Here is a 26465-nt window from a genome sequence, read left to right as displayed (position 1 = left end):
ACATGCAGGATATCGGGTGCAGGATCTTACTGACTCCCTGCACAGCGCATTACACACGGACAATGCACTTACATGCACCAGGAAGAAGAAGGTGAACTCCGGGGACCTGAGCGGGGAAGCGACACATGCAGGATATCGGGCGCAGGATCTTAGTTACTCCCCGCACAGCGCATTATACACGGACAATGCACTTACATGCACCAGGAAGAAGAAGGTGAACTCCGGGGACCTGAGCGGGGAAGCGACACATGCAGGATATCGGGTGCAGGATCTTACTGACTCCCTGCACAGCGCATTACACACGGACAATGCACTTACATGCACCAGGAAGAAGAAGGTGAACTCCGGGGACCTGAGCGGGGAAGTGACTCATGCAGGATATTGGGGGCAGGATCTTAGTGACTCCCTGCACAGGGCATTATACACGGATAATGCACTTACATGCACCAGGAAGAAGAAGGTGAACTCCAGGGACCTGAGCGGGGAAGAGACACATGCAGGATATCGGGCAGGATCTTAGTGACTCCCCGCACAGCGCATTATACATGGACAATGCACTTACATGCACCAGGAAGAAGAAGGTGAACTCCGGGGACCTGAGCGGGGAAGCTACACATGCAGGATATCGGGGCAGGATCTTAGTGACTCCCCGCACAGCGCATTATACACGGACAATGCACTTACATGCACCAGGAAGAAGAAGGTGAACTCCGGGGACCTGAGCGGGGAAGCGACACATGCAGGATATCAGGTGCAGGATCTTACTGACTCCCTGCACAGCGCATTACACACGGACAATGCACTTACATGCACCAGGAAGAAGAAGGTGAACTCCAGGGACCTGAGCGGGGAAGCGACACATGCAGGATATCGGGCGCAGGATCTTAGTGACTCCCCGCACAGCGCATTATACACGGACAATGCACTTACATGCACCAGGAAGAAGAAGGTGAACTCCAGGGACCTGAGCAGGGAAGCGACAAATGCAGGATATCGGGCGCACGATAGATTATACATGGATATAGAAGTCACTTTCTGTGATCTACTAGGGGAATGTAAGTAAATGTGGCCAATTGTGTCCGGCACAACCCTAGGACTTTTGATTTTGGGGCAACCAGATTTGTATAGACAGGACTGATATCTGTGAGATGCTGGACCTCTGGTGATTACGTGAATCGGAGGATGTGATTTTCTGTTATCCTGAGAACATATAAGGATCTTGTCCTCGTGTAACTCACATGAATTTTAAATAAAGTCAGAATTCCTAGGACAGATCCTTGGAGCAGATAATTCCCGGATCTGCCGCAATGTGACGTCTCCTCCTCGCGCTCCGCCGGCCCCGTTGTCATGTAGCGTTTTCCTCTGACAGTGAGGGGTGAATGATGTGACCCCCGGGGGCCGCGGGGTTAATGTAATATTCATTTCCGATGACCTTTCCTGGGCCGGAGCCGCTGCAATCACCGGGAGTGACGACGTCTGTATGGAAATGAGGCCCAAGGATGTCACCGGCGGAGGTGCAGAGGACAGAAGGTGTCAGGGGGCGTCAGCGCCGGGGATAACGGGTCACAGGAGGAGGACCAGGAAAGTTCTGCAGATTCTTTATTCATTCATCACTGTTTTCAAGATCTCTGCCGGCTCCTGTGACATCACTAGATCCCTATTCACACACTGCTCCTGTGACATCACTAGATCCCTATTCACACACTGATCCTGTGACATCACTAGATTCCTATACACACACACTGATCCAGTGACATCACTAGATTCCTATACACACACTGCTCCTGTGACATCACTAGATCCCTATACACACACTGCTCCTGTGACATCACTAGATTCCTATACACACATTGATCCTGTGACATCACTAGATCCCTATACACACACTGATCCTGTGACATCACTAGATCCCTATACACACACTGATCCTGTGACATCACTAGATTCCTATACACACACACTGATCCTGTGACATCACTAGATTCCTATACACACACTGGTCCTGTGACATCACTAGATTCCTATACACACACTGCTCCTGTGACATCACTAGATTCCTATACACACTGATCCTGTGACATCACTAGATTCCTATACACACACTCCTCCTGTGACATCACTAGATCCCTATACACACACTGCTCCTGTGACATCACTAGATTCATATACACACACTGATCCTGTGACATCACTAGATCCCTATACACACACTGCTCCTGTGACATCATTAGACTCCTCCCCCCACAATGCTCAGGTGACATCACGAGACTCCTCCCCCCTCAATGCTCCTGTAACATCATTAGACTCCTCCCCCCACAATGCTAATGCAGGCTCAGCCTCAGCGGGTGAAAGCCATGAGGCTGAATCTGCTGGGGAGGGGACTAGCAGAGGCGGAGGAATGGAGGGGCCAGGGAAGAAAGACAGGAAAAAGACGCCTGCCCAGCTAAGGCGTCTAGAGAAGCGTCAACAGGAGAGAGAGCGGGGGGAGTCTCGGGCTACTGGGACAACCTCTGGCGCTATCCTGGAGACCACAACTGTCGCTGAGGCCCCAGGGGATGATGTGCTGGATGAGGAGGTCAGGAGGATCGAGAGAGAGGAAGGTGCCACGTCCTCAGACTCCTCCCATTATGAGAGTATGGACGAGGATAATAGGGCGTGGCTAGAGGAAAAGCGTAAGCGTGGCCCCAAAAAGAAGAAAAAGGGTAAAAAGAAGGGAGGTGTAAGATCTCCTCCCACCCTGACTAAGGTACCCAAGGAAGGTGCAACCAACCCCCCGCTGGTCGAACTCTTAAAGTCTCTCCTTTGGAAGGAGAGGCTGAGGGCAAAGGGACAGAGTTGGTGGAGGGGCTCTTAGGGGGCCCAGAGTCTCCCCCTGTAAAATCAGGGTCCTCGACAAGTGAGACTGGCCCAGAGCCTGGAGACAAGGATCAGAAGGCAGGTCCTGGATCTGCCCCTGAAACATCAGAGAGACCCCCAGGATGAAGCGGAGATCAGACAATCGTTTGAGGACTTTCTTCAGAGCCAGGTACCATTGCTGGGCCTTTGTAGCAGTAAGTCAGAGTGGTGGGAGATGCTCAAGAAAAGGGTGGCGAGATTCTTCCGCCAGCTCTCGAGCCTCAGGAGCCTGGACAGGTACCGCCTGTATCAGGGCCTGAGGAGGAAACTCGAGCATCTCGTCTTGACTGGAGGTAGTCGTGAGGACATCTCCAGAGTGAAATCCTTGCTGAAGAGGTGTCAGTACGATAGACACGCATCTTTGGTTTTTGAGAGGGATTACGGGAAATACCGCTCGCCCGACCCTTACAGAAACTGCAAGATGTCAGTGAATGGTAAAGTTGTCACAGGACTGGTTGACAGTACGGGATCCCTGAAAAGGTCCAGATCAGGGATTCTGGAGGTCGTCAGATCCTTCTACTCGCACCTCTTGGGCAGGAAGGATCTAGATCGGGATGTGATGTCGGCTTTCCTGGCTGAAACTGTCCCTGAGCCAGGAGTAGACCCCTCTCTTGATGTTTTGACAGAGATGATCAGTGAAGAGGAAGTCAGCCGGGCGATTGAAGGGCTCGCCCTCAAGAAATCGCCAGGTCCGGATGGCTTAACATCTGAGTTTTATAAGACCTTTAAGGACGCCTTGGTTCCCCTCTTGACTGAGGTATTCAATGAGTGTCTTTCCTCGGGCGCTCTGCCGAAGTCAATGAGGAGGTCTGCCCTGATCATCCTGTCAAAGGGTAAGGACCGATCTCGTATTGAGAACTGGCGTCCCATAGCGCTTCTCAATACGGACAGAAAGGTTTTGGCAAAGGTGCTGTTTAATCGGCTGGTGCAGTTTGCGCCCCGGCTCCTTTCGGGGACCCAGCACTGCTCTGTTCCAGGCCGCAGTACATTTAGTGCTGTGCTTTGTGTCCGGGAGGCAGTGGAGCAGGGCAGGGCTGGTAACTGGAAGGGGTACTTGCTGTCCTTGGATCAGGCAAAAGCGTTTGATCGGGTTAACCACGAGTACCTCTGGTCTGTCCGTCTGAGGTATGGCCTGCCGGGTGGGTTTGTCAATTGGCTTAAGGTTTTGTACGCAGGGGCAGAGAGTTTCCCGCTTGTGAATGGTTGGATTGGCCGCTCTTTTGAGGTCGGGTCTGGTGTTCGCCAGAGTTGTCCTCTGAGCCCACTACTGTGCGTGTTCGCGATCGAAGGGTTGGTCTTTGACCCTCAGAGAAAGGGTTAACCTGATAAAAACTTACCTGCTCCTGTTGCTGATTTACCTGGGCAGTGTGTGCATGTTGCCAGAACCCCTCTGGACTCGGGTCTACAGTCTGTTCTTCCAGCTGTTATGGGGGAATAGGCTGAACCTTATCAAGAGGGAGGTTACTTACCGCACGAGGAGACAAGGAGGGTTGTGTATGGTCAACCCTGTGGTGTTCCTAGTGAATACCTTTCTTAAGATCAATGTTGCAAACCTCTGGAAAGAGAGGGCTCCTTCGTGGGTATACTCCTGTAGGGGATGGGCTCCTCCGTGGGTATACTCCTGCAGGGGATGGGCTCCTCCGTGGGTATACTCCTGCAGGGGATGGGCTCCTCCGTGGGTATACTCCTGCAGGGGATGGGCTCCTCCGTGGGTATACTCCTGCAGGGGATGGGCTCCTCCGTGGGTATACTCCTGCAGGGGATGGGCTCCTCCGTTGGTATACTCCTGCAGGGGATGGGCTCCTCCGTGGGTATACTCCTGTAGGGGATGGGCTCCTCCGTGGGTATACTCCTGCAGGGGATGGGCTCCTCCGTGGGTATACTCCTGCAGGGGATGGGCTCCTCCGTGGGTATACTCCTGCAGGGGATGGGCTCCTCCGTGGGTATACTCCTGCAGGGGATGGGCTCCTCCGTGGGTATACTCCTGCAGGGGATGGGCTCCTCCGTGGGTATACTCCTGCAGGGGATGGGCTCCTCCGTGGGTATACTCCTGCAGGGGATGGGCTCCTCCGTGGGTATACTCCTGCAGGGGATGGGCTCCTCCGTGGGTATACTCCTGCAGGGGATGGGCTCCTCCGTGGGTATACTCCTGCAGGGGATGGGCTCCTCCGTGGGTATACTCCTGCAGGGGATTGGCTCCTCCGTGGGTATACTCCTGCAGGGGATGGGCTCCTCCATGGGTATACTCCTGTAGGGGATGGGCTCCTCCGTGGGTATACTCCTGCAGGGGATGGGCTCCTCCGTGGGTATACTCCTGCAGGGGATGGGCTCCTCCGTGGGTATACTCCTGCAGGGGATGGGCTCCTCCGTGGGTATACTCCTGCAGGGGATGGGCTCCTCCGTGGGTATACTCCTGCAGGGGATGGGCTCCTCCGTGGGTATACTCCTGCAGGGGATGGGCTCCTCCGTGGGTATACTCCTGTAGGGGATGGGCTCCTCCGTGGGTATACTCCTGCAGGGGATGGGCTCCTCCGTGGGTATACTCCTGCAGGGGATGGGCTCCTCCGTGGGTATACTCCTGCAGGGGATGGGCTCCTCCGTGGGTATACTCCTGCAGGGGATGGGCTCCTCCGTGGGTATACTCCTGCAGGGGATGGGCTCCTCCGTGGGTATACTCCTGCAGGGGATGGGCTCCTCCGTGGGTATACTCCTGCAGGGGATGGGCTCCTCCGTGGGTATACTCCTGCAGGGGATGGGCTCCTCCGTGGGTATACTCCTGCAGGGGATGGGCTCCTCCGTGGGTATACTCCTGCAGGGGATGGGCTCCTCCGTGGGTATACTCCTGCAGGGGATGGTTTCGGCCTTTCTTCCAGGAATGGTAGACAGGAGGACAAGTGAAGGATCTCCGTACACCGCATGGGCATCTTCCGGCTTACGCTACCCCGGTTCTGAAGGTGATTCGCCGGTGGGGTCTGGGAATGTGGGAGATCAGGACCATGTCGAGGAAAATCCTTGACAAGAGGGTTCTGTTGACCCATTTCCAGAAGCCTCTGGCCCTCAGGGATTGCCCAAGTCGGGATCTGGGGGTGGGTTTGAGTTTATTGAATTCCATCAGGATCCCCCTGAAGTTTTGGGACGTGACTTGGCGCTGCTTCCATGGAAAGCTGTGTGTGAGGGACAATCTGAAGTGTAGGAGCTCTGAGGAAAGGGGTTGTCCCCGGGAGGAGTGCGGTGGCCTGCTGGAGAGCATGGACCACTTCCTGCTTCAGAAATAGTTGTAGGCGGCACTCAGATAACCCACTCCGGACTAGGTGCAAAACATGTTCCTTTATTGGGCTTAAAATGTGCAACAATACATGGATAAAAAAAGGGAGGAACGCGTGAGATCGACGCGTTTCGACGTTAGAACGTCTTAGTCATGATCTAGACGCGTTTCGACGTTAGAACGTCTTAGTCATGATCTACATAAACAATTGTACAGAATAACCATTTAAATACAAACACTCACCCAATTGCTGACCGGGGAAAATGAGGGCAGAACCGGAAATCACAAGGAGGAACGCACCTGAGCGGCCACGCTCCATCCGCTACTGGCGCGTCCTCCCCGATGGCGTCACTTCCGGGAATTATGTGAGGAACACGTGGTTCTCAAACAATCACGTGTCTCCAAGACACATGACCTCATGGTCATGTGAAACAAACTCCGTGATAACACCTGTTTCGTAAACCCGGCAATATAAGGCAATGGGTGATATATGACAATACAATACATATATAAAAACAATGTTACTGGAACCTGTATTATAAATCCTAATAATGGTTACTGGTCAAAGTTCATGCCGTGGATGCTATATAAATACACATATAAGAAAATAATGTATTATCACACATATTAAACCTTATGTTATCCCTAAATATGTCCAATAAAGTATATATATATTTGTTATATTTGTATAATAAATTTTGAGGACATATGAAAAAAAGGGGGAAGAGTGTGCATGTATATAGCTTAATCCTATGAACAAAGCCAGATAAAACGAATTGGAAAACACATATGCATGGAATTGAAGCACATTGGGGAGCATACGCATAGAATGAGGACCGAATCGACAATGTCGATGTCTTCCTATTGGAGTATATACATAAAATGTGAACTCGATCGACATAGTCGTGTAACTGTGGTAACTTCAATCACCCTCTATCTAAGAACTGTATCTAAAAGAAGTGTAGCTAGGTAAGTTGCCATCATGACGAGTCATTACGAGGAATAAACTATTTGATGGTAAGAAATGTGTAAAAGAGGAGGAGGATTGCTACTCAAGAGAATATAATCAAAAAGAAATTAATAAGTAAGAATTAAATCCAATCTTCTGTTGAGACCCTCTGGATGTCGAGTACCAAGTACAAACATCCAGAAGGTCTCCCTGTTCAGTAACTTACGCTTCAAGTCCCCTCCTCTTTGTTTCAAGAAAATTCTTTCAATGGATCTGGGGGGGGGGAGAGGTTCTGTTTGAACAATTTGTGACTACTTACCTTAATCTAAATGATATGAACCTACAGTTTACCCACTCATTTGGAGGTTCATCAGTCACATTTCTGGACGTCACCTTAGAAGGAAGTGAAGAAAAAGTTATAGTCAGCCCCTACAGGAAAAACACTGCGGGCAACTCCATTTTACTGGCGTCGTCCTGTCACCCTCACCATGTGATCCAAAATATCCCCTATGGGGAAATGGTGCGTTTACGTAGGAATTGCTCAGACGAAAACACTTTTCAAAAAGAAAAAGAACTTTTAAAAAAAAGGCTTACTATAAGAAAATATAAAAAATCTAGTCTAGACAGTGCAGACAGTAGAATTTCTAAAATGACACAATCAAACCTTCTTACAAACAGAAAACATAAAAAGAGAGGGATGCAAAATCACAACACTGCACAAAAACCTGTAGTATTTTCCACTTGCTACAGTAAGCAATTTTGTCAGATTAAACACATAATCAACAAATATTTGCCCATACTTTCACAGGATGAGGAAATGTCGCAGATTGTCTCTACAGGTGTCCGATGTGTAGCCAAGAAAACTAAGACGTTGGGTTCTTTATTGTCTCCTAGTTTATTTGAGAGTACAACAGGAAATGTTCAGACTCCTAGTTGGCTTAAATTTCCTGGGTCCTACAAATGTGGACACAGCAGATGCAAAGCGTGCGCGTACATCAGTATACAAAAAACATTTACTTCGTACTCTACAGGGAAAGAATATGACATTTACAGTTACATCAATTGTAATTCTTCCAATATTATATATCTGGCAGGATGTACAATTTGTCAAAAACAATACGTGGGGCACACGACAGGTCCAATTAAAACTCGTATCCGACGACACTTATCGGACGTTGGGAACAATGCAGTAAATGTGTCGACATTATCAAAACACTTTAGAGACACACACAACAAGGATGTATCAGGTTTTGTATGGTGCGGCATTGAAAGAATTTTCTTGAAACAAAGAGGAGGGGACTTGAAGCGTAAGTTACTGAACAGGGAGACCTTCTGGATGTTTGTACTTGGTACTCGACATCCAGAGGGTCTCAACAGAAGATTGGATTTAATTCTTACTTATTAATTTCTTTTTGATTATATTCTCTTGAGTAGCAATCCTCCTCCTCTTTTACACATTTCTTACCATCAAATAGTTTATTCCTCGTACAGTACGTACAGTTCTTAGATAGAGGGTGATTGAAGTTACCACAGTTACACGACTATGTCGATCGAGTTCACATTTTATGTATATACTCCAATAGGAAGACATCGACATTGTCGATTCGGTCCTCATTCTATGCGTATGCTCCCCAATGTGCTTCAATTCCATGCATATGTGTTTTCCAATTCGTTTTATCTGGCTTTGTTCATAGGATTAAGCTATATACATGCACACTCTTCCCCCTTTTTTTCATATGTCCTCAAAATTTATTATACAAATATAACAAATATATATATACTTTATTGGACATATTTAGGGATAACATAAGGTTTAATATGTGTGATAATACATTATTTTCTTATATGTGTATTTATATAGCATCCACGGCATGAACTTTGACCAGTAACCATTATTAGGATTTATAATACAGGTTCCAGTAACATTGTTTTTATATATGTATTGTATTGTCATATATCACCCATTGCCTTATATTGCCGGGTTTACGAAACAGGTGTTATCACGGAGTTTGTTTCACATGACCATGAGGTCATGTGTCTTGGAGACACGTGATTGTTTGAGAACCACGTGTTCCTCACATAATTCCCGGAAGTGACGCCATCGGGGAGGACGCGCCAGTAGCGGATGGAGCGTGGCCGCTCAGGTGCGTTCCTCCGGTGATTTCGCCGCTTCCGGTTCTGCCCTCATTTTCCCCGGTCAGCAATTGGGTGAGTGTTTGTATTTAAATGGTTATTCTGTACAATTGTTTATGTAGATCATGACTAAGACGTTCTAACGTCGAAACGCGTCGATCTCACGCGTTCCTCCCTTTTTTTATCCATGTATTGTTGCACATTTTAAGCCCAATAAAGGAACATGTTTTGCACCTAGTCCGGAGTGGGTTATCTGAGTGCCGCCTACAACTATTTCTTTTGCAAAACTTGTGGATTTCTACAGTCAAGGATCTGACGGCGTGCACCACCACAGGACCTAGGTGCAGGAGATCTATTGGGTGACTGGGTGAGCGATCCGTTATTCTCTTTTTACTTTTTACTTCCTGCTTCAGTGCCCCTTTAACACAGAGGTGTACAACCGGGTGGGCGCTTCCATCCATTGGCCCGGGTTGGCCGGTCTCTCCTATGCGGAGTGGGCCTATGGAGCATTCAGAGGCCTGGGTGGCCGGGACCGCTGCACGTTATTCCTAGTCAGTCTAGTGGTCAGGTACCACACGTGGAACGCACGGTGTTTAGTATCGACGCAGCGTAAAATCCTCCCGGTGGATGAGGTGGTTAGGAACATTCTGGGTGACCTGGTGAAGGTGCGCTCTCTGGAGTATGAGAGGCTGGGCACGGGGAGGGCCTCTCTCCTTTGGAGGGGGTTCTCCTTTAGTGTCCCTTAGTCTGTCGTCTCCGCTCCTGGTGTTGGGCTGAAGCTGACACTGTAGATTTTTGTTTTGTATCTGAGGTTATAGTGATGTTGGGCTTGCAGGCGCCGAACCTGGGCTTTATGTGGTTGGTTTGTTATGTTGATATGTTTAATGTGTTTGTATTTTGTGTACAGTGTGTATTTATGTAGTTATAGTTAATGTGTATATAGCTCGGTTGGTTTTGGGGTGTTGGTGTTAGGGTGTTAGGTTGGGAGGGGGGTGGACGGGACTTGGACTGTACGATCCTGGGCACTGGTCTGGACTATATAGCGCGAACTTTGGACGTTAGACCAGTGTCTGGGTGGGAGGGTGATGGGCGTGGGATTTAGTTTAGTTATATTTAATGTTTTTATTTCCTGTTTGTCTTTTTTTTTTTTTTTTTTTTTTTTTTTGCTGTGTATTCTTTAGTTATTTATGGGAAAAAAAAAAAAAGGTTTTGTTTTATAATGCTGATTGTGTGGTGTGTGTGTGGCTGGGCCAGGAGATTTTTGTAAGTCTCTTTTAGTTTGTATTATTGTTTTGTTTTGCCAGAAGTTATGGCTTTATTTATGTTTATTGTTGTAATGTTTTTCATTTTTATATATAAAATAAAAGATTTACAGGATGTAACTCAGGATCAGTACAGGATAAGTAATGTCATGTATGTACACAGTGACTGCTCCAGCAGCAGAATAGTGAGTGCAGCTCTGGGGTATAATACAGGATGTAACTCAGGATCAGTACAGGATAAGTAATGTCATGTATGTACAGTGACTGCACCAGCAGCAGAATAGTGAGTGCAGCTCTGGGGTATAATACAGGATGTAACTCAGGATCAGTACAGGATAAGTAATGTCATGTATGTACACAGTGACTGCACCAGCAGCAGAATAGTGAGTGCAGCTCTGGGGTATAATACAGGATGTAACTCAGGATCAGTACAGGATAAGTAATGTCATGTATGTACACAGTGACTGCACCAGCAGCAGAATAGTGAGGTGCAGCTCTGGGGTATAATACAGGATGTAACTCAGGATCAGTACAGGATAAGTAATGTCATGTATGTACAGTGACTGCACCAGCAGCAGAATAGTGAGTGCAGCTCTGGGGTATAATACAGGATGTAACTCAGGATCAGTACAGGATAAGTAATGTCATGTATGTACACAGTGACTGCACCAGCAGCAGAATAGTTCGTGCTGGATCATTCTGCTGTGAACTGCTGTGGGTGTGGTTGTCTGTGACTGAGCTCCTGCACCACCTGGAGGAAGATCAATCCACCCAGGCCTGCTCTCTCCTCCCCAGGGAGGGAGTGGGTTCTGTGGGATGAATCCTGCAGGAAAGTCCCAGGCTCCTGTCTCCCGGACCAGGCCGGCGGGGGGCAGGAGAATCCAGTTACCGGCCAAAACTGATGGCGTGAGAAGATCTGCCCGGAGCCAAGGACGCAGCGATGTGACCTCGGCTGCCACCCCCAAGACCCAGGGAAGCCGCAAGGTCTCCGGTTCACAGAAGATCAAGGCAAGTAACATCAGCCTGAGTGCTCCTCCTGGAAAGCTGAGTGACTGTGCGGGAAAGCTGGGTGGTTCAGCTGGAAAGCTGGGTGCTCACGGAGGTGTGCAAAAAGCATGGAGTGAACTTAAGGCCCGGGAGTCTGCTACCATCTATGGCTCCCGGATTGCTGAGCACCTCCGTGAGTACGAGGAAGCTGGAAAAGCGTTGAGGAGGCTCCAGGAGGAGATAAGGGAGACCTTGGCCCTAGCGGGGGTGGCCACTAAGAAGAAAAAGTCTGATCTTCTTAACACCATAGACAGACTAAAAGCCGAGGTCACCGCTCTGGAAGAAAAGCGACATCTAATCCGTGAGCACAGCGGTCCGTTTCGTGAGAAATTAGAAAACGACGCCCGGTTTGATGATATGCGCCAGGATAAGCTGAGAAAGCTGAAGGGGCTTGAGATCCAGGCGGATGATGGCGATGATGAGGAGGATGAGGAAGACCTGCCGTGTCCATCTGGTGGCCTGCACCAACACCAGCAGGCCTCGCACGACAGGCTGCCTGCGGAGCAAGCGCCATTACCATCAGGCTGCGGCTCTGCCAACCTGGAGGAGGAAAGTGATGACAGCGGCCAGGGAGGGGCGCTAATGGCTCAGATCCGTCAGCTCGAGTCCCCAGTTCACCTCCAGAACTTTTCCTTTGGTGATGAAATGCCAGATGACGAGCTAAAGAGAAAGAAGACGAGACCCAAGAAGATCAAGGCGTCTCAGGAGGTGAATCTGGTGTTTCTTCCCCTCTCTGTTCCCTCCGGGCGGGCAGCAGTGTCAGCCTGTCGTGTAGGCCCCGTTACCCAGCCCAGCACGAATCCTGCAGTGGACTCGGTGCCAGGGTGCGGGGAGAGTGCAAAGCCACGTTCCATCATGGCGCAGAGCACCAGCCTTGTTTGTAGTAGCAAGGATGGTGCAGGGAAGGCATCGGCCGAAAGGCCGGACAGTGAGGGCGATCCGGCAGGTCCTGGTACTGTGCGCTGCCCCCCAGTGGGAGGGGGGGGTGAGCCAGGGGCAGTGGCGGTGGCTCCTGTGGCCCCTAGCGCTGTTGCTTGCTCCGGTGAGCAGCGGCAGCGTGATGGGGCTGCTGGGGCTTGTAGTGCGGCGCCTCCCAAACATCCCGTGCAGCCTGCAGAGAAAGTCGCAGGAAAAGTGTTATTCTGTATTGGTGCATCAAACTCTGAAGATATGAAAGGGGCAAAAAAACTGTCTGGAGTCTGTAAGGAAAAGAGGCCTCTACCACCAATCGAGCAGCGATGCTCAAACATCATAAAAACTGCTGGACAACAAGGGGTTAATGCCAATGAGGCAGAGGGCACAAGTAAGATCGGGGTTGGAGCTGCCTCTTCTCAGGCTGAATCAGCTATGGAGGTGGCTCTACCCCCAGTGCCCAGTGACGCCGAGGCAACCCCAGGTCTTCCTGGCCCAGCTGGTGTGAGTGATGCAAGGAAGCGAGGCGGTAATGTACATAGTGTGGTGAATGTGGGGGTGGTGAATGGCGCTGAGGGGGATCCTGGTGTGAGTGCTGGTCCATCTGCACCCCCAGTGGTGGCCGCTCCCATAAGGAGCTATGCGAGTGTCACCGCTGGGGCAAGTGGGGTTAACTCCTTGTCTCCTGGCTCTGGGAACAGCGTTTTGCAAAGGCGTCTTCTGGAGGCTCTCAGGAGAGGGGAAAAGTCAATCACTGTAGAGGGGAGAGATGTTGATCTGTCCTTCTGGACAGACAGGCATGGCCTGGCAGCCTTCCAAGAGAAAAGGGGGGGAGAGACTGTATGGTCTTTACCCACAACCGGGCCCGGAGCTGCCCGTAGGAATGTGGTTCGTCTTCGCTGGAGGGGCAGTGACGCATGCCCACCCAGGTCAAGGGTGGTGGAGCTCCTCCTGAAGATGAACTTCAGGGCTAGTGACATCTTTGCCCTGATACATCCTTATGGTACTCCGGAGTTCGATGTCAGCTTTGTTCGGCCGGAGGGCTTAGAGCTCTTCTGGTCGAATTATGAGCTGGCAAAGAACGAGCCCGCATGGCGAGACTTTGCTGTGCAAGCAGTGTCTCGCCAAAACGCAGTCAAGAAGGTGACCGTTTTGACCCGTAACGAGTCACTTCCTTGCATGGACATCATGACTTGGCTAAGTCGTTATGGTGAGGTTGTACAGGTACCTCAGAAAAACCGCGATGAATTTGGCATTTGGTCTGGGGCCTGGACCTTCATGATGAAGTTGAAGTGTTCAGGCGGCACAGTCGCCCACATTCCCTCTTCAGCCTTTCTTGGGCGGGACAGAATCCTGATTTTCTACCAGGGGCAGCTGAAGGTCTGTCACAGGTGCGGTGACCCCACACACTTTAGCGCCAGCTGCCAAGTGCAGAAGTGCGCTTTGTGTGGTGGGCTAGGTCATCTCGCTGCATCCTGTAAGGACATTAGGTGTAACCTGTGTGGTGAGCTCGGTCACCCTTTCAGCCATTGTCCTCGCTCCTTTGCCAATGCGGTTGTGACCCCAGTGGAGGAGAGCCATGAGGTTGCTTCTGCTGGGGAAGGTACCAGCAGAGGTGGAGGAGCTGAGGGGCCTGTGAAGAAAAGCAAGAATAAGTCACCTTCTCAGTTAAGGCGGCTTGAAGCCAGACAAAAAGGGAGAGAACTGGGGAAGCCTCAGGTTGCTGGGGTGACCCTTGGTCCTTCCTCAGAGGCTGGTCATGCTACTGAGGCCCTGAGGGATGATGAGTTGGATGAGGAGGTCAGGAGGATGGAGCGCGAGAAAGGTGACATGTCCTCCACGTCCTCCCATTATGAGAGTATGGATGAGGATAATAGGATTTGGCTAGAAAATAAGCGCAAGCAGAAAAAGAAAAAACGCGGCGTATCTAAGGTACCTAAGGAAGGGAAAACTTCCTCCCCTCTGGTTGAGCTTTCCAACCAGTTCCTCACCCTCGATGAGATCGCCTCCTCGGAAGGAGAGGCTGAGGGTGGGGTTCTGGAGGTGGCGGCGGAGCAGCCTGCAGGGGGCGCCGAGTCTCTATCCTCTGGGGATGCTGGGTCCTCAGAGTGGGAGACTGACTCAGAGCCAGGAGACAAGGACGAAGGAGAGGGTGGTCCGGGTGGGTCCTTGGGGGCCAGTAATAACATGGACACCTCAATTTCGTTAAAAAGAAGTTGCCCCAATTCTGAAGGGAAAAGGGAAAAGGGATCATCCTCAGAGGACAGTAGAGGGAAGGGAGGTAGTAAGAAAAAAGCCGTCTAACTCAATCACTCATGATGGCGGCACCCACTCCGTTGACGCTGGCGTCCATTAATGTCGCCAGCATTAAGTCTGATGCGGCTAGATTTGCGGCCTTTGATTTTCTCGGCCGTGTTGAAGCCGATATTTTATTTTTGCAGGAGACCAGGCTGCCAGATTTGGCGGCCGTGTTTAAAGCTAAGAGGGAATGGAGACACGGGCCTTCCTATTGGTCTCTTGCGGCCGAGCCGTATAGCGGAAAGGCGGTCCTTTTTACCGCACCGGTAGAATGCCGACGAGTTATTGAGTTAGAAATGGGGAGGTGCCTGATCCTGGATGTCCTCATGAAGGGACAAGAACTTCGTCTTATTAACATCTATGGTCCCCAGTCCAAGTGGGACAGGAAGTGTCTCTTTATGAGGATCAAGCCCTACCTTTTTACAAGTCGGCAGGTGGTCTTTGGAGGGGACTTCAATGCTGTCACGAGGTCCCAGGATAGGGGAGGTTCCAGAGACAAGCTGACTTATGATAGCGTCGCTCTTAATAGCATAGCCAGTGAGGCTCGCCTGGTGGATGTCCACATCCGGCACACCCCAGGTCACACGGGGTTCACCTATTATAGGGGTAGCTGTAGGTCTAGAATAGACAGGTTTTATTTAAAGGAGGAAGCCATCTCTTCAGCAGTGTCCGTTGTTGAGGTGGAGTTCTCCGACCACTGTTTAATTTTGTTTTCTCTGAATGTTACAGAGACCCCCCGGATGGGAAGAGGCTACTGGAAGCTCAATTCGTCTCTCCTGGAGGAAGCGGAGATAAGACAATCCTTTGAGGACTTTCTTCAGAGCCAGGTACCATTGCTGGGCCTTTGTAGCAGTAAGTCAGAGTGGTGGGAGATGCTCAAGAAAAGGGTGGCGAGATTCTTCCGCCAGCTCTCGAGCCTCAGGAGCCTGGACAGGTACCGCCTGTATCAGGGCCTGAGGAGGAAACTCGAGCATCTCGTCTCGACTGGAGGTAGTCGTGAGGACATCTCCAGAGTGAAATCCTTGCTGAAGAGGTGTCAGTACGATAGACACGCATCTTTGGTTTTTGAGAGGGATTACGGGAAATACCGCTCGCCCGACCCTTACAGAAACTGCAAGATGTCAGTGAATGGTAAAGTTGTCACGGGACTGGTTGACAGTACGGGATCCCTGAAAAGGTCCAGATCAGGGATCCTGGAGGTCGTCAGATCCTTCTACTCGCACCTCTTGGGCAGGAAGGATCTAGATCGGGATGTGATGTCGGCTTTCCTGGCTGAAACTGTCCCTGAGCCAGGAGTAGACCCCTCTCTTGATGTTTTGACAGAGATGATCAGGGAAGAGGAAGTCAGCCAGGCGATTGAAGGGCTCGCCCTCAAGAAATCGCCGGGTCCGGATGGCTTAACATCCGAGTTTTATAAGACCTTTAAGGACGCCTTGGTTCCCCTCTTGACTGAGTGTCTTTCCTCGGGCGCTCTGCCGAAGTCAATGAGGAGGTCTGCCCTGATCATCCTGTCAAAGGGTAAGGACCGATCTCGTGTTGAGAACTGGCGTCCCATAGCGCTTCTCAATACGGACAGAAAGGTTTTGGCAAAGGTGCTGTTTAATCGGCTGTTGCAGTTTGCGCCCCGGCTCCTTTCGGGGACCCAGCACTGCTCTGTTCCAGGCCGCAGTACATTTAGTGCTGTGCTTTGTGTCCGGGAGGCAGTGGGGCAGGGCAGGGCTGGTAACTGGAAGGGGTACTTGCTGTCCTTGGATCAGGCAAAAGCGTTTGATCGGGTTAACCACGAGTACCTCTGGTCTGTCCTTCTGAGGTATGGCCTGCCGGGGGAATTTGTCAATTGGCTAAAGGTTTTGTACGCAGGGGCAGAGAGTTTCCCGCTTGTGAACGGTTGGATTGGCCGCTCTTTTGAGGTCGGGTCTGGTGTTCGCCAGGGTTGTCCTCTGAGCCCACTTCTATACGTGTTCGCGATTGACCCATTCCTTAGGAGGGTTGATCGTGGGCCGTTGGTGGGAGTCGGGATGGACCGGGCGGCACCGGAAGCCACTCTAAGGGTGGTAGCGTATGCCGATGATGTCACCGTTTTTGTGTCCTCGAGAGGGGAGGCGCAATGGGTGATGTCAGAGGTTTACCACTACTCAGAGGCTTCTGGGTCCAAGATCAACCGGGATAAGTGTGAGAGTCTCTGGCTGGGAGAGGGGGATCCAGGGTTTGATCTCCCGGACACTCTTCCAGGGCCCCAAGACTCTGCCAAAGTTCTCGGCATCGAATTTGGCCAGGGGGATTACCCCATGCAAAACTGGGACGGCAGGCTTAAGATCGCCGCCCAGAAGGTGGACCAGTGGAAGGGTTGGTCTTTGACCCTCAGGGAAAGGGTGAACTTGATTAAAACTTACCTGCTCCCATTGCTGATATATCTGGGCAGTGTGTGCATGTTGCCAGAACCCCTCTGGACTCGGGTGTACAGTCTGTTCTTCCAGCTGTTATGGGGGAATAGGCTGAACCTAATCAAGAGGGAGGTTACTTACCGCACGAGGAGACAAGGAGGGTTGTGTATGGTCAACCCTGTGGTGTTCCTAGTGAATACCTTTCTTAAGATCAATATCGCAAACCTCTGGAAAGAGAGGGCTCCTCCGTGGGTATACTCCTGCAGGGGATGGTTTCGGCCTTTCTTCCAGGAATGGGAGACAGGAGGGCGAGTGAAGGATCTCCGTACACTGCATGGGCATCTTCCGGCTTACGCTACCCCGGTTCTGAAGGTGATTCGCCGGTGGGGTCTGGGAATGTGGGAGATCAGGACCATGTCGAGGAAAGTCCTTGACAAGAGGGTTCTGTTGACCCATTTCCAGAAGCCTCTGGCCCTCAGGGATTGCCCAAGTCGGGATCTTGGGGTGGGTTTAGGTCTTTTGAATTCCATCAGGATCCCCTTGAAGTTTTGGGACTTGACTTGGCGCTGCTTCCATGGAAAGCTGTGTGTGAGGGACAATCTGAAGTGTAGGAGCTCTGAGGAAAGGGGTTGTCCCCGGGAGGAGTGCGGTGGCCTGCTGGAGAGCATGGACCACTTCCTGCTTCAGTGCCCCTATAACACAGAGGTGTACAACCGGGTGGGCGCTTCCATCCATTGGCCCGGGTTGGCCGGTCTCTCCTATGCGGAGTGGGCCTATGGAGCATTCAGAGGCCTGGGTGGCCGGGACCGCTGCACGTTATTCCTAGTCAGTCTAGTGGTCAGGTACCACACGTGGAACGCACTGTGTTTAGTGTCGACGCAGCGTAAAATCCTCCCGGTGGTTGAGGTGGTTAGGAACATTCTGGGTGACCTGGTGAAGGTGCGCTCTCTGGAGTATGAGAGGCTGGGCACGGGGAGGGCCTCTCTCCTTTGGAGGGGGTTCTCCTTTAGTGTCCCTTAGTCTGTCCTCTCCCCTCCTGGTGAAGGTGCGCTCTCTGGAGTATGAGAGGCTGGGCACGGGGAGGGCCTCTCTCCTTTGGAGGGGCTTCTCCTTTAGTGTCCCTTAGTCCGTCATCTCCGCTCCTGGTGTTGGGCTGAAGCTGACACTGTAGATTTTTGTTTTGTGTTATGAACATATAGAGATGTAGGGGCTTGCAGGCGCCGAACCTGGGCTTTATGTGGTTTTGATATATGTTGATATGTTTAACCCCTTAACGCTGAAGCCACTTTTCACCTTCCTGACACGGCCCATTTTTTAAAATCTGACATGTGTCTATTTAAGTGGTTATAACTTTGGAACGCTTTAACATATCCAGTTGATTTTGAGATTGTTTTTTCGTGACACATTGTACTTCATGTTGGTCGAGAAATTTAATCAATATGTTTAGTATTTATTTATGAAATAAATGGAAATTTGCCAAAAATTTTGAAAAAAACAATGTTTTCAAAATTCAAAATTTTCTACTTTTTGGAAAGTTGGTCATATCACTAAAATAACTTGATAACTAACATTTTCCATATGTCTGCTTTAACTTGGCATCATTTTTCAAACATCTTTTCCTTTTTTTAGGATGTTAGGAGGCTTATAACTTTAGGTGCAATTTTTCAGATTTTCACGAAAATCCTCAAAACCTACTTTTGGAGGGTTAGTTTAGTTAGAAGTGACTTTATAAGGCCTACATGATAGAAAACCCCCACAAATGACACCATTTTAGAAACTACACCCCTCAAAATATTCATAACAACCTTTGGGAATTTTGTTAACCCTTTGAGCGTTTCATGAGGGTGAAAGATAAATGAAAGTGAAATTACAGAAATGTAATTTTATCTTACAATAGATTCATTGAACACTAAAATTTGCACCTTCACAATGGGTTAAAAAGGAAAATGCATTTTACCATGTTTAGGGCAATTCCTCCTGAGCATGCCAATGCCCATTTTGTCACTGTACCCTGCTGTACGGGCACAGGGGGGCACTTGGAATGGAAAGAGCGTTGTTTAGTTTTTGCAGGGCAAATATGGATGAAAAGTTTTCATGTGACAGGATGCATTTGGAGAGCCATAATGGTACCAAAACAGAGGAAAGCCCCAACAAGAGACACCATTCTGGAAAGTACACCCCTTGGAGAGTTTAGCAACGTGTAATTTGTGTATTTGCCCAAACAGGTGTTTGATTCAATTAGGCCCCAAAAGGGAAAAAAGGTGAAAATGTTCTCAAAAAAGTCACTTTTACCCCAAATTTTTGTAAGCCACAAGGGATAAAAGATGAAACAACCCCATAAATGTGTAAAACTATTTCTCCTAAGCACAGAACTGCACCACTTTTGCATATAAAGTGTTGTATGGGTACACAGTAGGGCTCAGAAGGGAAGGAGGGGCTTTGGCCTTTTAGAAGCCAGATTTGACAATCATCCATTACATGTGTCAGGATACATTTGGAGAGCCGTAGTGGTACCAAAACAGAGGGGAACCCCAACAAATGTCACCATTTTGGAAAGTGCACCCTTTGGAGAATTTAGCTAGGTGTAATACGTGTATTTTCCCCTACAGGTGTTTGCTTCAATTAGGTCCCTAAAAGGAAAAAGATGAACATTTTCCCAAAAAAGTCACTTTTACGGCTAATTTTTGTATCCCATAAGGCATTAAAGATGAAACAACCCCAAAAAATGTGTATTAGCATTTCTCCCGAGTATAAAATTGCCCCACACATGCAAATAAAATGTTGTATGGGTACGCAGTGAAGCTCAGAAGGGAAAGAGGGGCGTTGGCCTTTTAGAAGCCAAATTTGACAAACATCCTTTACATGTGTCAAGATGCATTTAGAGAGCCGTAGTGGTACCAAAACAGAGGGGAACCCCAACAAGTATCACCATTTTGGAAAGCACACCCCTTAGAGAATTTAGTAAGGTGTAATATGAGTATTTGTACATATAGGTGTTTGATTTAATTTTGGCTTAAATAGGACAAAGGTGAACATTTTCTTATAAAGGTCATTGTACCCCTAATTTTTTATAGCCACAAGGGATAAAAAAAATGTAATAACCCCCCAAAATGTGTAAACCTATTTCTCTTGAGTGTAGAAGTACCTCACATGTGTATATAAAATGTTGTATGGGCGCACAGTAAAAGGGAAGGGGGATGTTTGCCTTTTAGAAGCCAAATTTGACAGAAATGTTTGACATGCATTTGGAGAACCCTAGTGGTATAAAACAGATAAGAATCCGAAAAGTGACCCTAATTTTTGAATGCACACCCCTTAGAGAATTTCGCAATGTGTAATATATGTATTTGCCCCTACAGGTGAATGATCCAATTAGGCCCTAAACATTAAAAAGGTGAAAATTTTCCTATAAATGTCACTTTACTCCTAATTTATGTAAGCCACAAGGGATAATATATTAAATAACCCCGAAAAAGGTGTAAAACTATTTCTCCCGAGTGTAGAAGTACCCCACATGTGCATATAAAATGCTTTATGGTCGCACAGTAGAGGAAAAGAGGGATGTTTGTCTTTTAGAGGCCAAATTTGCAAGAAATCCTTCACATGTGTCAGGATACATTTGGAGAGCCGTAGTGGTACCAAAGCAGAGGAAAACCCAAAAAGTGACCCTAATTGTTGAATGTACACCCCTTGGGGAATATAGCAGGGTGTAATATGTGGTGTAGTGTAATACACGTGGTGAAATGAGCATTTGAACATATAGGTGGTTTCCAAATACGATGTGCGATGGAGTCCAAGATGGAAATTGCAATTATTTCTGGAACGTTCAGTGCCCGTTATGTGGCGCCCCTTATGAAATAATGGAGGGGTGTAGGGAGCAACGTGACCTACCAGTTGTTAAATTATTCATTTTACTGAATTCACAATAGGTTGGGCGTGAATTGTGAATGTGTTGTGTATAAGGAGGTAGAATATACCAGGGGACCATCTAAACTTTTGTCACACTTGGAGTTGTCGCAGGTCTCTTAGTAGTATATAGTGTCCATCCTTAGTATATAGTGTCCATCCTTAGTATATAGTGTCCATCCTAACTCCTCTTTTGGAACAAACTCTTTTCTGAGTCCTTCCTTTAGAAGCAGCAGAATTTACTGTGAAAATGCTGCCCTAACAAAATACAGGAACATCTAAACCAGAGGTACAGGGGCCCCGTCCTTCTTGTCCCAATATTAGTTTCCTAATATCTTCCTCTTGAAAACGGAGAAATGATACGGCAGGACCTGCACATTGGAACAGCTCGTAAGAGTTGTACAGCGTAATCTGTACAATGTGCACGGCCAGTGCTTTTGTACCATATCTTCGTTTTAGTAGGGAAATTATCACCAAGTGTTGCTCTTATTCACTCTAGCGATGCCCATTGTGACGAATATTGGTGCTTTTGGCTGGACCAAATCGACCAGCCAATAGCGGCAAACATGGACAGAGGGGGGCAACAAAACCCCTCTGGACCGCAAGGCAAAATTGGTGGCTGTCAGGAACAGCCGCCACCCTGCCCCGATCACCGTGTCTATAGACATGGTGACCGGTATTACTGACGTCATAAGTAAATTCGCTGCTATTGGCTCGTCTGAATTGATGAGCCAATAGCAGCGATAATAAACTGGGGGTGTGTGGGGGGGACATAACCCTTCTGGTCCATGGGGCAGGATGGATGGCTGTCAGGAACAACCACCGTCTTACCCCGATCACTGTGTCTGACCGGTGTTGGCAAGTCACTACCCGCCGCACCGTTCTATTACAACGCGCGTTGGGAATAGGCTATACAATCTTTATTTTTTAAGCAATTTAGACAAATAAGGGCTTATTTTTTGCGAGACGCGATGCACTGTAAAAAAAAACTTTATTTTAGAGGGTGTTTAGCTTATCAAAGCAATTTTATTAACTTTTTTCGTGTGGAGGAAAATAAAATCATCAATTCTTGTTTTGGATTTTTAGCATTTTTTGGGGGGGGGTGTTCGCTGTAGCATAACAATAATATATTATTTTTATTCTACGGATCACTACGATTACGGTGATACCTCATTTATATAGTTTTATTTTTATTTGTCCAATTTTATTGAAGGAAAACTAGAATAGAAAAAATTGCATTTGTTTTAGTATTGCCATCTTTATAGCGGCATAACTATAGTATTTTTTGGTTGACGGAGCTGGTTGTAAGCTTATTTTTTGCGTGACAAGTTGTTCTTTTCAGTGGTATCATTTTGGCGCTTGTAACTTTTTCGGATCACTTTTTAGAACATTTTTTGTAAAGCAATTTGATAAAAAGTTTTAATTTTTGGCAAGTTTTTGGGGTTTTTTTTTTACCACGTTCACCTAGAGGGTCCAATTATGATTAGGATTTATTGTACAGATTGTTACGGACGCGGCGATACCAAATAAGTGGGTTTTTTTTGTGATTTAGTGTATTTTATACTTTATTACATGTGTAAAGGGAAATGTGGTGTTTGGGGGGACTTTCACTTTCTTTTATTATTTATTTTTATTTTAAAAAACCTTTATTTATTTTTACTTTTTTTCCAGTTACTGCCATCTAAGCTTGCCATCTTCTGATCACTTGTTCAAGCTATTTTACAGGTTACACAGTGCAATACAGATGTATTGCACTGTGTAATGTAAGACACTGAGCTGCTGCGCATGTCCAGTGTCTTACAGCCGGGTCCTGCCAGAAGGCAGGACCCGGCTTCCGGATGAAGATCTCGCAGCCCCGGGTCCGATTCCCCGCAGATTACATTTAAATGCCTCTGACACGCCGCGGTCAGCTCGACCGCGGCGTGTTAGGGGTTAACACCCGCGATCGGAGCCGGCGCCAGAAGCTTGACGTAATAATACTGCATTTTGCGGGAACCTCCCACCATGCAGTACTATTACGTCAAATGTCGGGAAGGGGTTAATGTGTTTGTATGTTGTGTACAGTGTGTATATAGTTATATGTAGTTATAGTTCTTGTGTGTATATAGGTTGGTTGGTTTTGGGGTGTTGGTGTTAGGGTGTTAGGTTGGGAGGGGGGTGGACGGGATTTGGACAATATGATCCTGGGCACTGGTCTGGACTATATAACGCGAACTTTGGACGTTAGACCAGTGTCTGGGGGGAGGGTGATGGGCGTGGGATTTAGTTAGTTATATTTAATGTTTTTATTTCCTGTTTGTCTTTTTTTTGCTGTGTATTCTTTAGTTATTTATGGGGGAAAAAAAAAAAAAAAAATTTATTATAAAAAATTATATTAAAAAAAAAAAATAATTAGGTGGTGGGATTGGGTGAAGGTTTTGTTTTATAATGCTGATTGTGTGGTGTGTGTGTGGCTGGGCCAGGAGATTTTCGTAAGTCTCTTTTAGTTTGTATTATTGTTTTGTTATTATTATTGTTTTGTTTTGCCAGAAGTTATGGCTTGATTTATGTTTATTGTTGTAATGTTTTTCATTTTTATATATAAAATAAAAGATTTACAGGATGTAACTCAGGATCAGTACAGGATAAGTAATGTCATGTATGTACACAGTGACTGCACCAGCAGGAGAATAGTGAGTGCAGCTCTGGGGTATAATACAGGATGTAACTCAGGATCAGTACAGGATAAGTAATGTCATGTATGTACAGTGACTGCACCAGCAGCAGAATAGTGAGTGCAGCTCTGGAGTATAATACAGGATGTAACTCAGGATCAGTACAGGATAAGTAATGTCATGTATGTACACAGTGACTGCACCAGCAGCAGAATAGTGAGTGCAGCTCTGGAGTATAATACAGGATGTAACTCAGGATCAGTACAGGATAAGTAATGTCATGTATGTACAGTGACTGCACCAGCAGCAGAATAGTGAGTGCAGCTCTGGGGTATAATACAGGATGTAACTCAGGATCAGTACAGGATAAGTAATGTCATGTATGTACACAGTGACTGCACCAGCAGCAGAATAGTGAGTGCAGCTCTGGGGTATAATACAGGATGTAACTCAGGATCAGTACAGGATAAGTAATGTCATGTATGTACACAGTGACTGCACCAGCAGCAGAATAGTGAGTGCAGCTCTGGGGTATAATACAGGATGTAACTCAGGATCAGTACAGGATAAGTAATGTCATGTATGTACACAGTGACTGCACCAGCAGCAGAATAGTGAGTGCAGCTCTGGAGTATAATACAGGATGTAACTCAGGATCAGTACAGGATAAGTAATGTCATGTATGTACACAGTGACTGCACCAGCAGCAGAATAGTGAGTGCAGCTCTGGAGTATAATACAGGATGTAACTCAGGATCAGTACAGGATAAGTAATGTCATGTATGTACACAGTGACTGCACCAGCAGCAGAATAGTGAGTGCAGCTCTGGGGTATAATACAGGATGTAACTCAGGATCAGTACAGGATAAGTAATGTCATGTATGTACACAGTGACTGCACCAGCAGCAGAATAGTGAGTGCAGCTCTGGGGTATAATACAGGATGTAACTCAGGATCAGTACAGGATAAGTAATGTCATGTATGTACACAGTGACTGCACCAGCAGCAGAATAGTGAGTGCAGCTCTGGGGTATAATACAGGATGTAACTCAGGATCAGTACAGGATAAGTAATGTCATGTATGTACACAGTGACTGCACCAGCAGCAGAATAGTGAGTGCAGCTCTGGGGTATAATACAGGATGTAACTCAGGATCAGTACAGGATAAGTAATGTCATGTATGTACACAGTGACTGCACCAGCAGCAGAATAGTGAGTGCAGCTCTAGAGTATAATACAGGATGTAACTCAGGATCAGTACAGGATAAGTAATGTCATGTATGTACACAGTGACTGCACCAGCAGCAGAATAGTGAGTGCAGCTCTGGGGTATAATACAGGATGTAACTCAGGATCAGTACAGGATAAGTAATGTCATGTATGTACACAGTGACTGCACCAGCAGCAGAATAGTGAGTGCAGCTCTCGGGTATAATACAGGATGTAACTCAGGATCAGTACAAGATAAGTAATGTCAGGTATGTACACAGTGACTGCACCAGCAGCAGAATAGTGAGTGCAGCTCTGGAGTATAATACAGGATGTAACTCAGGATCAGTACAGGATAAGTAATGTCATGTATGTACACAGTGACTGCACCAGCAGCAGAATAGTGAGTGCAACTCTGGGGTATAATACAGGATGTAACTCAGGATCAGTACAGGATAAGTAATGTCATGTATGTACACAGTGACTGCACCAGCAGCAGAATAGTGAGTGCAGCTCTGGAGTATAATACAGGATGTAACTCAGGATCAGTACAGGATAAGTAATGTCATGTATGTACACAGTGACTGCACCAGCAGCAGAATAGTGAGTGCAGCTCTGGGGTATAATACAGGATGTAACTCAGGATCAGTACAGGATAAGTAATGTCATGTATGTACACAGTGACTGCACCAGCAGCAGAATAGTGAGTGCAGCTCTGGGGTATAATACAGGATGTAACTCAGGATCAGTACATGATAAGTAATGTCATGTATGTACACAGTGACTGCACCAGCAGCAGAATAGTGAGTGCAGCTCTGGGGTATAATACAGGATGTAACTCAGGATCAGTACAGGATAAGTAATGTCATGTATGTACACAGTGACTGCACCAGCAGGAGAATAGTGAGTGCAGCTCTGGGGTATAATACAGGATGTAACTCAGGATCAGTACAGGATAAGTAATGTCATGTATGTACACAGTGACTGCACCAGCAGCAGAATAGTGAGTGCAGCTCTGGGGTATAATACAGGATGTAACTCAGGATCAGTACATGATAAGTAATGTCATGTATGTACACAGTGACTGCACCAGCAGCAGAATAGTGAGTGCAGCTCTGGGGTATAATACAGGATGTAACTCAGGATCAGTACAGGATAAGTAATGTCATGTATGTACACAGTGACTGCACCAGCAGGAGAATAGTGAGTGCAGCTCTGGGGTATAATACAGGATGTAACTCAGGATCAGTACAGGATAAGTAATGTCATGTATGTACACAGTGACTGCACCAGCAGCAGAATAGTGAGTGCAGCTCTGGAGTATAATACAGGATGTAACTCAGGATCAGTACAGGATAAGTAATGTCATGTATGTACACAGTGACTGCACCAGCAGCAGAATAGTTCGTGCTGGATCATTCTGCTGTGAACTGCTGACGGGTGTGGTTGTTTGTGACTGAGCTCCTGCACCACCTGGTGGAAGACCAATCCACCCAGGCCTGCTCTCTCCTCCCCAGGGAGGGAGTGGGTTTCTGGGATGAGTGAGCCA

The sequence above is a fragment of the Engystomops pustulosus genome, chromosome 1 (genome assembly GCF_040894005.1).
Source record: "Engystomops pustulosus chromosome 1, aEngPut4.maternal, whole genome shotgun sequence".
In the NCBI taxonomy this organism is placed as follows: Eukaryota; Metazoa; Chordata; class Amphibia; order Anura; family Leptodactylidae; genus Engystomops; species Engystomops pustulosus.
The sequence above is the reverse complement of the archived record's forward strand: the minus strand, read 5'-3'. Positions refer to the sequence as shown.